The sequence below is a fragment of the Pseudorca crassidens genome, chromosome 19 (genome assembly GCF_039906515.1).
Source record: "Pseudorca crassidens isolate mPseCra1 chromosome 19, mPseCra1.hap1, whole genome shotgun sequence".
In the NCBI taxonomy this organism is placed as follows: Eukaryota; Metazoa; Chordata; class Mammalia; order Artiodactyla; family Delphinidae; genus Pseudorca; species Pseudorca crassidens.
In genome coordinates, this window is record NC_090314.1 from 11,028,425 (window position 1) to 11,041,714 (window position 13,290).

Below are 13,290 nucleotides of genomic sequence, written 5' to 3' on the forward strand. Positions count from 1 at the left end.
GGCTGGCTTAGCCAAGGGTCGCACCTGGGCCCGGCCCCAGCTATCACCTCAGTGATCTCACTCACCGCAGCTTCCGCCGAGCACGCTGCAGGCTGGGCAGGACTCCGGAACACAGCCTTCGTAACCGGGAAACGGAGTAAGGTTTCTTCCCGCCGCGGCGTCTGCGGACTGGCCCTCGGGGGGGCGGGGCTTCCGGCCGGCGCGGAGCCGCTTCCGGCCGGCACGACCGGCCTCAGCCGCCGCGGACCCACGCGGCCGGGAAAGGATCGGGCGGCGCTGGCAGACGCAGCCGTGGGTGGGGCGGGCTCCAGGCACAGCGGCCCTGGAGTATTCCTTTTCCCTTCCGGACCTCCCTCTCCTGCAAAACCACCCGGATCGGCCTCTCTTCCCGCTGGCCTGGCTCATTCATTTCACTCCTCCCCCGGAGTTGGCCGCCCTTGGAGGAGTGGGCGGGCCCGACTAGCAGGCGGAACCCGCGTGGAGCCTGGCGCGGTGGTGCCGAGACCGCGGAACCCAGGACGGCACAAAGGACTTGATGCCCGAACCAGGTCCTTATCTGCATTATCACCGAGTCTTCCCAACAACTCGTTGTGATGGAGAGTGGTGTTCTCCCCATTTTATAGTTGCGGAAAATGAAGCCTCAGTAACTTTGTCCAGCCTACTCACACAGTAAATAATAGCGTCAGAAATTGACTTACCAATGCCTCTGCAATGCCTCTCTTCTATACTTGTAAGCCAAGTGTTTGACAAATGCCCTTTGAACATCTTTCGTCTCAGCTCTGTATTCATCTGCCCTCTGAGGGGATACAGCGAGGTAGAAGCCTCAGCCTCTGCCTTCTAGGTTTGTACACCTGAACCAGTCGACTGAAAATGCAAAGCGCTCCAGTGAGTGGTGCAGGCTGTTCAGAGGCGGGAGAGATGGCAGTCAGCTGGAGTGCATCAGGAAGGATGCTGATTTGAGCTGGGTGTGATTTGGAAGAACCTGTTCCAGGTCCGGGACAGCCAAAGCAAAGACTCACAGGTGGGTGAGGAAGGAAGATCTTTCCAGTTTTCTCTAAACAAGCTCATTTATCAGCCCACCAGCACAGATCGCACCAGGAAGTTGGCCATCTTTCTTTGGGGCCTCGTTTCTTTCCTTTTGCTTTAGAACAGGTGTTGAAAACTCAGGTAACTACAGGGGTGGGCAGCTAAGGTGAATAGTTAGTAGCTGGCTTAAAGACTGTGGGAAACAGAGTGTAGACTGTCTAAAGGGAGTGGCTGCCTCTCTACTCCAGCCAGTTGTTGCCAAGTAGCAAAGCTCCCAGTATGACTGGATCGTCCCATTTTTCATGAAAGCCAGAAACCTAGATTTTTATATGAACTCCCCAGTCTGTAAATATAGGTAAACCATTCAATTTTTAAAAATAAACAACTGGGTAGACTAACCAACATATGTCTATTAGCCAAATGTGACCCTAGGGCTGTGCTTTAGAATTTCATGGTATAGGGTAAGGACCATTTCTCATATTAAAGACTGAGATTTTTCCATCTTTTGATTATAAACTATTTCTAGCGTGTCTTCTTCATTCTTTTATTGGATGGAGATGAGGCCTTTCCTTCCCGTGTAGTTCCTTGAAGGGCCTCAGATAGCAGCCAGTGCAGCCAGTTTCTGAGAGATGCTGGTTTCAGTGAGGAGTCTGGAAGGTGCTCCTGGATCCCGTTGAATATCTTGTGGTTTCAAGTCTCTTCTAAGGACTGTGGGATGGTAATACATATTATTTGGGAAACAAAGCCCCATGTCAATGATTATATGGGACTGGTGGATGAAACAGACTGGTTTATTTACTGCAGGACTTCTCAGAGCCTTTAAAAATGTCAGTTTGCACTGAGGGTCTTGAGCTCAGGCTTAAAGAGCATATTATAAACATTCTGTTTCTTCGATCCTGAAATGCATATTTTTCACCTTTAAAAAATCTGGATGTGTGGGCAATTCCCTGGCGGCTCAGTGGTTAAGACTCTGTACTTCCACTGCAAGGGGCACGGGTTCAGTCCCTGGTTGGGGAACTAAGATTCCACATGCCGTGCAGCGTGGCAAAAAAAAAACACATCTGGATATGTTCATTTAATATAGGGCCTCAGTTTTTCCTCTCAAAAGAAAATTGTCATTATGTCAGTGGTTTTACAGTCAGTAGTGTCCTTAGAATCAGGAATGTTCCATGGTTAACCAGTGATGCCAGTCGAGGGAATTCGAAGCCTTTTTAGTGGAGGACATTCAGGATCTGGAAGCAGGCTCAGCTTAACTGAGACTCTTGCTCAGAGCTTTTAATTGTTTCCATCGGGACTTCCCTGGTGGTCCAGTGGTTAAGTCTCCACTCTCCCAGTGCAGGGGGCCCGGGTACCATCCCTGGTCAGGGAACTAAATCCCATATGCATGCCACACCAAGATCCTGTGTGCCACAACTAAGACCCAGCATGGCCAAACAAATAAATACTAAAATATATATATATATATATTTTTTAAATGTTTCCATCTTTCTCTGCTTCTCAGAATTCTGCCCTACCCCTCAGCTCTTCATCTGATGGCTGGCATCTCAGGGATCTTGTTTTCCTAAGATTATTGGAATTCCTGTGATCATCACATGAACTCTTCCCCTGGCCTCATCACCATCCTGTGTTCCATAGTTGTTCTAACTAAGGAACCTCGGTTTAGACACCTGAGTATCAAGTTCTCTTCCGGAGGAATTCTCCAATCTTGGTGGAGTGTGGACTCCATTTGGGGTATCTCTTTGGCATGATAATCTCCTGACATATCTCTATGTCCCTAGATGTAATCTTTTCATTTCTTGAAACAGGCCCTGCTGCCTCGTCAGAACCACCAAGCCTGTACCTGAAAGTGTCTCCCGGCCTTGGAGTGCTCAAGTTCTCTTGGACTCTCTGCTTCGTTCTGGAAATATGTGGGCTCCAGCTCCGGCAGTGTCAAAACAGGTCAGGCCTACAGACCTCCCAGGAGGACAAAACCCCTCTTCCTCACCCACGTAGCTGGACTCATCTTGCTGTATATGAGACCTTTCCTCTCCCTCTGTTATCTTTTCTTTGTGTAGTACTCACATGACTGACATTCAGTCATGCATGTGGGCACGCCTTTGTTCCCAATACCTCTACTGTCTCTTTCCTAGTCCTGCTGCAGCTACTCCTTAGCCCAGGACCCGAGACAGAACCGTCCCTGTGGCAGCAGCTGGTGTCATTTCGGGAGGCAGTGACATTTGAGGATGTGACCAGAGATTGAAAGTGTCAAGAGACCTCTCAGAAGGATTGCAGCAGGGGCACAATGCTGGACAGTTGCAAGAAGCCAGTCCCTCAGCGTAAGGACTTGTCTTCATTTACTAATCCTGTGTACAATCGATGGGGAAAACCATCATTTAAAAATATCCCAGGAATTCCCTGGCCGTCCTGTAGTTAGGACTCCACGCTTCCACTGCAGGGGATCCGGGTTCGATCCCTGGTCGGGGAACTAAGGTTCCCCCCTGCCCTCCCCCTGCAACCCCGCCGCAAGCCACGTGGTGCGGCCAAAAAAATCCCCAAAAAATCCCACCGCGTTCTCCTTGAGTCTCCTAAAATGAGGACAGACTCTTCAGCCACAAGAAATTAAGTTGATTGTGGGAAAGCTGAAAAGCCGTCTCTGGTGCTAACTTCAAGTTCACAACTTACTATTGTTATGTGGGTTCCTTCTAGCAACGTTCTCCCATTTATATTATTTTAAAAGGAATGGAGGACGAGATATCAGCCTATTATTGCCTTAGGCATTTCCATTTATCCTCTCCTCTTCAGTTAGCAAAGACGAATTAATAGGTTTCACTGTTTGAGCTAACAGTTTTATTAGTTACTCTGTTTGCCTAAAGTCAAAAATTACTACATATCTGTATATATATCTTGCTGATTTAAAATTCTGTTGACATGCTCTGGTTATGAATGGGCCCAGTGGGCCCTCTAGTCATCTTTATTCTTTGTTTATTTATTTGGTTGTGCCTGATCTTAGTTGCGGCGGGTGGGCTCCTTAGTTGTGGCATGCGAGCTCTTAGTTGCGGCATGCATGTGGGATCTAGTTCCCTGACCAGGGATTGAACCCGGGGCCCCTGCATTGGGAGCACGGAGTCTTAACCACTGTGCCACCACAGAAGTCCCTCTAGTTATCTTTATTCTGTTATTGCTTTATACCATTACTTTAGTAATCTTTCTTCCATATGTTCAAAAATCAGATGAAAGAGTTAATGAGGAACTTTAGAGGGAAAGTCTTCCAGATGGAAGACTTGTTCCGTTTCTTTGTTCTTGTTCTGTTTCTTTCTACCTTTCTTAGGATCCTTCTTCCAGTTAGTTCTCCATGATGCCACAGAGAGCTGGAAATGATCCCCCTGGGGTTTCAAATCCAAGTGAAATGGAAAAGGAGGTAAGTAACATGAGAGAAAAGTTTCTCATCAGCGTGACAAAGTTAGTGGAAAGCAAAAGTTACAACAGCAAGGTATTTTCCAAAGAAAAGTACTTTCAAACAATAAAGGAAGTGAAAGAAGCTAAGGAGAAGGGGAGGAAGTCATCACGTGATTATCGCCGTGCAGCAAAATATGACGTGATCTCTGTACAAGGCACAGAGAAACTAATAGAGGCTACTCATGGAGAACGAGATCGAATACGGTATTATGTACACAAGGAAGAGCTGTTTGACATTCTTCATGACACACATCTCAGTATTGGCCATGGCGGGCGGACGCGCATGCTCAAGGAGCTTCAAGGAAAATATGGGAACATCACCAAAGAAGTCATTGTCTTATATCTGACTCTGTGTAAACAGTGCCACCAGAAGAACCCAGTATCCAAGAGAGGCCTCGCACCCAAGCCCATGCCATTTAAGGACATTGACTCCAGATGCCAAGTTGAAATCCTTGACATGCAGTCAAATGCTGATGGTGAGTTCAAGTTTATTTTGTATTACCAGGACCACTTGACCAAGTTTATTATTTTACGGCCATTAAAAGCCAAAGAGGCCCATGAGGTGGTCTCTGTCCTGTTGGATATTTTCACAATTCTTGGTACACCCACGATGTTAGAATCTGACAGTGGCTTGGAGTTCACAAACCAGGTTGTCAATGAGCTCAATGAGGTATGGCCAGACCTAAAGATTGTCCCTGGTAGGTACCACCCTGGCCAAGGCCAGGGCTCCCTGGAGCGAGCAAGCCGTGATGTCAAGAACATGCTAAGTGCCTGGATGCAGAGTCACCATTCACATCACTGGGCTGAAGGCCTGCGATTCATGCAGCTGGTGAGGAATCAGGCCTTTGATGTTTCCTTGCAGCAAAGTCCATATGAGGCGATGTTTGGTTGTAAAGCCAAATTTGGACTCTATTCCTCACACTTACCCCGGGAAACTGTGTCTGTTTTACAAACAGAAGAAGAACTAGAAATTGCTGAAGAACAGCTAGAAAGCAGCCTTTGGATCAGGCAGGAAGAAAGAGCTGAGGTTGGAGCAGACCGATCTGACATGGACGAGGACGTCAATTCCACTCCTCCCAAAGCTGCAGAGCCCAGCACCTCCCAAGGGGCCCCAGGTCTCTTCTGCTGGTGAACAGACACCTGCCTCTGGGCACCGTGTAGCCACCTGAGAACTGTTGCCAAGGCCCCAGATGAAAGGAATGAAGGCCACACTCTCAGAAAAGCTGTCCATGGTAGTCCTGGCTCACAGGGGGAAAGCAACTTGGGTCTCTGATCTCGGGCTGCCATAAAAAATTACCACAAATGTGGAGGCATAAAACAACAGCACTTTCTTCTCCCATAGTTCTGGAGGCTAGAGGTCTGAAATCAAGGTGTTGGCAGGTTCGTCCCTCTGGAGGCTCTGAGGGAGAATCCATCCCATGCCTTTCTCCTTTGGTGGCTGCCGGCAGTCCTTGCATCCCTTGGCCTAGAGTAGCACAAATCCAGTCTCTGCCTCGTCTGCACGTGGGTCTTCTCCCCTCTGTCTGTGTGCTCCTTTTCTGTCTCTTACAAGGACACTGTTGGACACCAAATCTATGTCATTGGACTTAAGGCCCATCCTAATTGAGGATGATCTCATCTCAAGATCCTTTTTATTTACTTTTGGCTGCATTGGATCTTCGTTGCTGCGAGTGGGCTTTCTCTAGTTGCAGCGAGCGGGGTCTACTCTTTGTTGCAGTGGGCAGGCTTCTCCTTGCTGTGGCTTCTGTTGTTGCAGAGCACGGTCTCTAGGTCTGTGGGCTTCAGTAGTTGTGGCACACGGGCTCAGTAGTTGTGGCTCGCGGGCTCTAGAGCACAGGCTCAGTAGTTGTGACGCACAGGCTTAGTTGCTCCATGGCATGTGGGATCTTCCCAGACCAGGGCTCGAACCCGTGTCCCCTGCATTGGCAGGCGGATTCTTAACCACTCTGCCACCAGGGAAGTCCCTCAAGATCCTTAATTTCATCTGTGAAGACCCTTTTTCCAAGTAAGGTCACATTCACAGGTGCCAGGGGTTTGGACTTGGACGTATCTTTTTGGGGGGCTGCAGTTCTACCAACTACAGTCAGTGGAAGAGTATGTTAGCCTGCAGAACATGAACTGATAGGGTCTGAAGCCTGTAGAGCTGGTGGGACTGCCTTACATATATCTAGTGCCTGTTCCTGCTTCTAGACACATAACCCAAAAGATGGGGGCATCAGAGAAAAAGTTGTAGGTGAAGGACAAATAACGAGAAGGAAAGAGGTTGACCTAACATGCCCCAGAGATTGCCTGCTTCAAGAGAAACCTGATGTACCATGCCCGCTCTCAGAATGGCACCCACAGGGATTATTGTGTGATGTGTCTGAAACATATTTTAAAAATAGGTCAAAATTAAGGCATGGCTGGGATTTGGGTCTGAGTCTGCCAGTTTTCTATACCTCAGGCACGGCACAACATGTATTCTTGGAAAGGGTCAGTGCATTCCAGGAAGTGACTAGTAGCAGGGAAACAACTAAGCACTCCGGAGCAAAATACAAAAGTTGGCCTGAGGTCACTGCTCCAACCAGAGAAGAATAGAGCAAAAGCCAGTCTGGGTCATAGTTCAGAGTAAAGGGGAGAGTAATGCCCAGGATCTGTGCACTGCTGTATTCTCAAGGCCTGGAAGAGTACATAGCCCATCAGAGGTGTTCAGAAAGGATTTGCTGAGTGAACAAATGATTCTTCAGAGATGGACACTGGGAAGGAGAAGGGGGCTGCAGTCCCTTATTCTCCCGTTCATTCTTCCTGCATCTCAAAACCATTCTGATTGCCCCTGGCACTGGTTTCCTCTTCTGAAAGAGGCAAGAACAGTGCTGATGCCGCCTACCTCATGGGGTCTTTGTGAAAGACGGTGAGATAAGGCATGTGAAGTTCTAGATGTGAGTTGTCCTTGCTATCAGCAGGTCTTATCCTCCTTGTGAGCTTTGGAGATCTCTGTCCGTTGCCATTCCTTTGCTGATTAAACAGTGTTAAGCTGGATATCCAGGAAGGCTACATTATTATTAGAAAGGAGATGATATCACTTTCCAACTTGTTTCGGGGGGACCAGAATCTTGCTCTATCCTTGGCCAGCACCTCACGTTCCATCCTTTCTGTATCGCTCAGGCTAGCAGGGCCTTGGAGGCCCAACTCGACTGATGTTGTCAGCCCTCCCCACATGCTGACTTCCTGGTTGCGGAGCAAACCAGGAACCACATCATCAACTCGTGTGGGTGGGAGGTGAAATGAGGCACAACACTACTGCCTTTCCCGGGGGTGGCTACAAATAACCTAGGCTTCCGGAGCTGCTGCATCTGTCTTCCTCCTTTGGTCCTTAGGGTCGCAGTGGAGAGAGCGGGAGTGGACACCTAGACCCGGTCCAACCTTACTCTACATTAACACATTTCAGCATCTGGAACAGAACTGACTGCTTTCAATTTGCAAATATATTTCGTCCACCTAATGTGTTTTTTGGTTTGTTTTTTGTTTTTTGCGGTACGCAGGCCTCTCACTGTTGTGGCCTCTCCCGTTGCGGAGCGCAGGCTCCGGACGCGCAGGCTCAGCGGCCATGACTCACGGGCCCAGCCGCTCCGCGGCACGTGGGATCTTCCTGGACCGGGGCACGAACCCGTGTCCCGTGCATCGGCAGGCGGACTCTCAACCACTGCGCCAGCAGGGGAGCCCCACCTAATGTTTTTTAAATGTAAAAAATTAATTGCCACCACTTTCAAAACAGAAGATTTCATATAAAAATCTGGATGTCCAGCACCTCTTGAAAACTTGGAAGATCTGGACCCCCGCAACTCTGCACGGCAGCAGAGGACCAAGTGGTAACCCCCAGGAAGCAAACCTGCGTTCTACACTTGGCCACCATCTGGGCCATTGCAGCATTTTTGCATATGCATTTCTGTGGCCTGTTGCTAAAGAAAGGCAAATGAAGTCAGAATGTGAATAAAGGCCAGAAACAGACCCATGCCTCTAGGAATTTATGATAAAAGGGGCATTTCACAACTGGGAGGGGCTGTATTATTCAGTTAATGGTGCTGGTCAATTATACCTCAATTAAAAAAAAATAACGGTGCTGGATCATATAGCTATCCAACTGGAAAAAAATGAAGTCTGATCCCTAAATATAAAAAACAAAACTAAAAGATATTGGGGGAAAAGGAGATTTGGGGGATCTTGGAATGGAGAAAGCCATAAAAGAAAAGGTTACTATACTTGGCTACATAAAAATTTTAAATATCTATGAAAAATAATACCTTTAAAAAAAGTGAGAAAAAGGTAAATGACAGGCTGGAAGAAAATATTTGCAACATCTAAAACAGACATAAGGGACTGTCAACTGAAAAAAAATGCATAACCTAAAAGTTGAGAATTATGGTTTATTCAGCAGACTTACTGAGGACTTAAGCCCAGGATACAGCTTCTCAGATAGCTCTGAGGGACTGGTCCAAAGAGGTAAGGGAAGAGCCAGGATATATAGCAGTTTTGGCACAAAAAAAAAACCCCAAAACAAAAAAAACCCAAAACAGGTAATCGAACATCAAAAGATTACTGCTAATTTTTTTTAAAAAAACAGACATCTCAAGTTAATGAGTTTAGCACTTTTCTATGTATGGGAAGATGCAAGAGTCTGGGCTTATTGAAATTATCCCTTTGATACGCATCTTAACTAGGGACCAGTATCCTGTTTTTCTCCATCCTGACTCTCCTCAGCGTGCACAGTCGTGGGCGGCTGCAGGGACTCATGACTTGATGGTCACAACATCCTTTGTTTACTGATACTGCAGGCGACATTCTTTGTGCACAGAACCTAATTTTTAAAAGAGCACTTATAAATTAATGAGAAGAGTGGCCAAAAGGAAAGAGCAGAGGTTAACTGCAGAAGAAAAACAAACAGGTAGCTGTGCCCTGGTGCAGCTGTGGTGGGATGGAAGTGCACTGGACTTGTAATCAGATCAGGGCTGTCCATTTATATGAAACAGATTCAAGTTATTTGAGGGTTTTTATTTTTTCTGCCATGCATGGAGGAGAGGAGAAAAATGTTTAGTGTTACTGTCTTGTTTTAACAGATAGACTGATAAGGAACTACAGTAATGGTTATACTGTATTCAGGACAGCAGTTTTCATTTCCTGGGGCTGCTGTAACCAACTGAGTGGCACAAAAATTTATTGTGTCACAGTTCTGGAGGTCATAAGTGTGAGACCAAGATGTCAGCAGCGTTGGTTCCTTCTGATTGCTGTGAGGAAGAATCTGTTCCAGGCCCCTCTTTTAGCTTCTGGTGGCCTCAGGTGTTCCTTGGCTTGTAGATGACATTCTCCCTATGTCTTCACATCATCTTCCCTCTGTGCGTGTCTGTCTCTGTGTCCAAATTTCCCCTTAGCATAGTGGGTTAGGGACCACCCTTAATGACCTCACTTTAACTTGATCATCTGCAGAGACCCCATTTCCAAATAAGGTCATATTCACAGGTACAGGGCAGGAGATGGGGGTTAGGACTTCAGCATCTTTGGGGTGACACAGTTCAACCCATATAGCAGGAGCCAATCAGTGTGACAGTTTTTTAAGAGGTAGTTTTTATGAGGTATGGCAACAATTTCCAAAGTCTTAGAAGACTTACAAAACCCTCCTGTTTAAATGATACTTACAAGGGCAGATTTATTCTAACAGAAGACAGAAAAAATGAGTTACCAGTTACAAACATTCCTACAAATCTCCAATATCAGTTCTTGAGAAAGATCTTAATTTAATACCTTGTCCAACCAGAATATTTGGCTTTGTTTTGGCGGAGTCCTAACCACTGTACCGCCAGGGAATTCCCCTTGGCTTAATTTTAAAATGCAAAACAGTGTCTCTCCCTCCACATCGTCCGCAGGAGAGAGGGAATATTGCCATATCTTTCTGAGGCTCCTTTTGTTAATTATGAAGACTTACATTTTTTAACATTTTTTAAGACTAATCTCTGGGATTCTGTTCTGTGGCCTATGGAACTCAGTTTTACTAGGAAAAGTAAATGGAGAATGGACTAAAGATGATTTGACTTAACAGTGAAGTGAGGATCCTGCAGCATTTTTTTCCCACAGGCTCAAGCCTGTAAACTTGATACGTAACCTTGAACAAATCCCCTGAGCTCAAAGCTCGCCTGTAAAATGGGGATGATGATAATAATGATCCCAATTGTGATAAAGTGTGTGAGAGGATGGGCATGGGGGAAGGGGTTTGTTTTCCGTCCAGTTTAGGGAGCTTTCACAGAGCTCCGTCTCTACCCAGGATGACCAGCCAAACAGGCAAGTCCTTTCCTCCAAAAAAAAAAAAAAAAAAAGAGAGATTTGGAGGCAGGAAAGCAGCCAACGTGGGCAAGTCCTAGTCGAGTCCGTGCTGGACTGGGTCCTCCCTCCTGGCTTCCGCCACTGGCACAAGGTTCAGCGCCCTCTGCATATTCACACGTCCAGCTGCATTCCATGCCACAGGCCTGTCCTGGAGCCCTGGGTCAGGACACACTCAACCCTTCAAGGTTGAATGCACCTCGGTTCTCCATCTGCCTCCGGGGTGGTTCAGGAGTGCAGTGGACACAACAACTCTGGTTTTCAAACACACTTCTGCTGTGGTCAGAACACTTCACATGAGATCTACCCCCCTTAACAAACTTGAAGTGTATTGTTGACTATAGGCAGAGTGTTGTATAGCAGATCTCTAGGATTTAATCATCTTGCATAGCTGAAACTTTATACCCCCTTGAATAGCAACTCCCCATTTCCCCCTCCCCCCAGCCCCTGGCGACCACCATTCAGTCTCCGCGTCTATGTGTTTTGACTATTTGAAAAAATACTTCACGTGAGTGGGAGTGGAATCACACAGTGACTGGCTTATTTGATATAGCATAGTGTCCTCAAGATTCATCCATGTTGTCACATGTAGCAGGATTTTCTTCTTTTTTAAGCCCGAATAAAATAAACTTCCATTATATGTATACCACATTTTCTTTATCCATTCATCTGTCAGTACATATTTAGATTGTTTCCACATCTTGGCTATTGTGAATAATGCTGCAGCAAACATGAACGTGCAAATACAGATCCTGATTTCAATTCTTTTGGATAAATATGCAGAAGTGGGGTTGCTGGATTATGTTTTTTTAATTGTTATTTTTAATTTTCTGAGGAACCTCCGTGCTGTTTTAATAGCAGCTGCATCATTTTACATTCCCACCAACACTGTCCCAGAGTTCCAGCTTCTCCACATCCTTGCGAACACTCACTTAGCTTTTGTTTGTTTTTAGTAATACCATTCCGAACAGGTGTGAGGTGATATCTGCTGTATGGCATGCGGGATCTTAGTTCCCCAAGCGGGGATCAAACCTGTGCCCCCTGCAGTGGGAGCGCAGAGTCTTAACCACTGGACCACCAGGGAAGTTCCCCTTTGCCTATTCTTTAATTGGTCTATTTGTTTTTTTGCTTTTCAGTTGAAGGAGTTCCTTAAATATTTTGAATATTAACCCCTTATCAGATATATGGTTTGCAAATATTTTGAGAGAAGATGGGAGACTCAGAGATTGATGCTTTAGTGAATATTTTCCATTTATGACTTTATCAAAACTAGCCTAATATTGTGGAATAGAATCTGCTTTTTTTGCAGCTGTAGGGGAAGAAAAAACATTTTCTTTTGCTATTTCTGAGATTCTATTCCCGGTAGTTTTTTGAGCCTACACATTGGAATGTCATTAGTTAGCTCTGAGACAGGAAGGGGGAGGTGTCTGAGAAGCTCAGACTTAAACTCTTGCTTCCAAATTATTCTGCATGCTTTCTGGACTTTTGTGCAACAGACCATTTAAAGCAGGGTTTGCCAAGGTGAGGTTCAACACTGTGTGGGCCAGTTACCTCTGCCTAGTTATTTTAACCTTTTCAGATTTGGTGGCGTTGGGTTGTATCAATAGAATTTTAAGGGGAAACATTTTGCTGGAGAGGGGAGCCGTTTTTAAATATGTGATTTACACATCTTTCCTTTTGGAGAAATTTTCCAGAAATTGATTTGAAACCTGAGATACTTTGAAATATAAAAGGGTAAGAACCCTCTGTTGTGCACAAGTTAGCCAATGGCAGAATAAGGTTGTCCCTGGAATCTTCTTCTGAATTTTATCCAAAATTCTATTCCTTTGAATTATTGAAACTTCATTTCTTTTTTTGGTTCCTGGTTCCACCTTATCATTGTTATCTTGGCACTAATCTTTGTTTACCCAGGCTCTGATATTTTTACCCCAGAATTAATTACCCCAGATGGTCTGCTCTGCTGTGTTTTCCTAGCAAACAAAGTGGACAGGAAATCTGAGCTTCCTGAGGCAGTTGGCTTTCCGCTTTAATATGAGGCTTTGCCTTTTACAGACGCATTTATCTTATATCTACTTTTCTTATTTATAATTGATTAAATATATGTATTTTTTGGTTTAGATCTAATTATATTTTCTCTTTTTCCATTTGAAATTTGGTCCTGACATTTTGTCTTTTGTTTCCCCAAGTCTCCTTTGTAGAATCTTCCTGTTCTATTTCATTTGAACTGGTACATCCTTTCTGTTGAGCAGCTCCTTGTTCAGAATAACTTCTCTGCTGGTCTAGGATTTCTTTTCACTTTTAGACACTTCCCTTGACATGACTAGCAGATGAGGTCTCATGAGCCTTTCCTCCCTGGGTTTTGCACAGGTGGGCCATGCAGTGACCAGGTGTTTGCCCCCCTCTTTGCTCTTCTTTGGAGGATATCCCCTTTCCCTATGCCTTTCTCCTGATGCAGTGACAGGAATCCTGCCTTAATTGCAG

At 45.8% G+C, this 13,290-nt stretch overlaps 1 long non-coding RNA gene across 1 annotated transcript; it reads left to right on the forward strand.

Moving 5' to 3' along the window:
- The first annotated feature begins 202 nt into the window (after positions 1 to 202).
- Positions 203 to 8,448, forward strand: LOC137213151 (uncharacterized). Its single transcript, XR_010937803.1, has 4 exons — positions 203 to 1,021; positions 2,832 to 2,964; positions 3,156 to 3,341; positions 4,334 to 8,448. It is a non-coding gene; the product is annotated as an uncharacterized lncRNA (long non-coding RNA).
- The last annotated feature ends 4,842 nt before the right edge of the window (positions 8,449 to 13,290 follow it).